Source organism: Cyprinodon variegatus, unplaced genomic scaffold (genome assembly GCF_000732505.1).
Source record: "Cyprinodon variegatus isolate N-32 unplaced genomic scaffold, C_variegatus-1.0 Scaffold2074, whole genome shotgun sequence".
In the NCBI taxonomy this organism is placed as follows: domain Eukaryota; kingdom Metazoa; phylum Chordata; class Actinopteri; order Cyprinodontiformes; family Cyprinodontidae; genus Cyprinodon; species Cyprinodon variegatus.
In genome coordinates, this window is record NW_015152527.1 from 51,814 (window position 1) to 53,339 (window position 1,526).

Genomic DNA, 1,526 nt, shown 5'->3' on the forward strand with positions numbered 1-1,526 from the left:
TAAACTGTGTGGGTCCAAATGACCAGCAATATAAACCAAACACAACACAAAGGCACCATGACATCCTCATGACCCCAGATGACGAAAAGTCAGAAATACATCAGTGTAGAGAGGATTACCTGTACCTTTATCAGCTAAAAACAGAAACCGCTCAAATTTGTTTATTACATCTTAGTAATACTGAGAAAAGTTCTGTAATGGATAAAGAGGAATACAAATGCGTGGTAGCCTATAAATTAAAAGGGGAATATCCACCTTCTTTTACAAAGAAAGAAAAATGTCTTCTTCGATGGAAAGCATCACTGTACGACATTGAAGGTAAGCTATAAAAGTTGTCACTACCTGCGAAAATAATAAGAAAACAAATTACAGTTAAGTTTTACGCATTAAGAGACGGGGGGGGTTGATTATTTTCCATCTTACGCCTCTAAGGAAGCATTGGAGAAATTACTCATTAGTCCGTATCTTAATTAATTTAACTTAGCAAAGAAGATGAGGGGGTGCATGAATGGCATCCACAAAAAGTATTTTCCATTCATATAAGGTTATGATAAATATGACATTGTATGTTATGTATTGTTTTATTTTGTATTTAGGAGCCCAGTTGGTGTACGTGCGTCACAAAGGCACGGCTAGGTCCGTCAAAACCAAGGTGGTGTGTGGGACAGAAGAGGCTAATTTGATTTTCATGCCAGTCCTACTGGAGCGCATTGTGGACAAAAAACAAACAAACAAACAAACAGTTGAAGCCATTTCTAAGCGGTTCTACTACCCTGGGATGGCAGTAGTTATCATTAAATGGATCGGTAAAAATAAGAGACCCATTTCATAAAATTACGACAATTAAACTGATTTATTTTAATCACCAAATGGCCACAGGCTTACCTGTTGTGACAAGCTGCTAAATCAAATTGGTGTATCAGTTTGAATCTCCAAAACGGATTCTCACTGACCAGGGACGAGAATTTGCCAATTTGGTAAGTACCTCAGTTGACATTATTCCTGGATGCTGACTTATACCATTTCTATTAATTAAGTTTTTTGCAAAGTCATGGAAACAATTCCCCAATGGAATTGCACAGAAAAAAAAAAATCTGAATTTTTATCTAAGATTGTTCTTTTTCATGATGTAAGTTTTTGGTACATGGCTGGACTTTTTACAAACTCTTGGCTTACAAAAGTAGCACATTCAGTTGAATATACCAGTGTTCTGATAATTCTAACAATGCCATTATGTTTCCCCACTGTTCAGTTTATACAATACTATACAGAACATTACTGTGAGAATGATCACCTCTTTATATTTAATTTATTAACCCCTGTGTATGGTTTACTTCATATTGAAATGTACTACACTCAAGTTGTTTAACTTGTTTGTGCAGCTCAACAAAAACATCTGTGAAATGCTAAACATTCAAGGAAGCCTGTGTTCACCGTACCATCCATAAACAAATGGCTTGGTGGAGCGGATGAACGGCACAATTCAGAGGTAACACATATTTATACCCTCCCACTATGAATGTTCC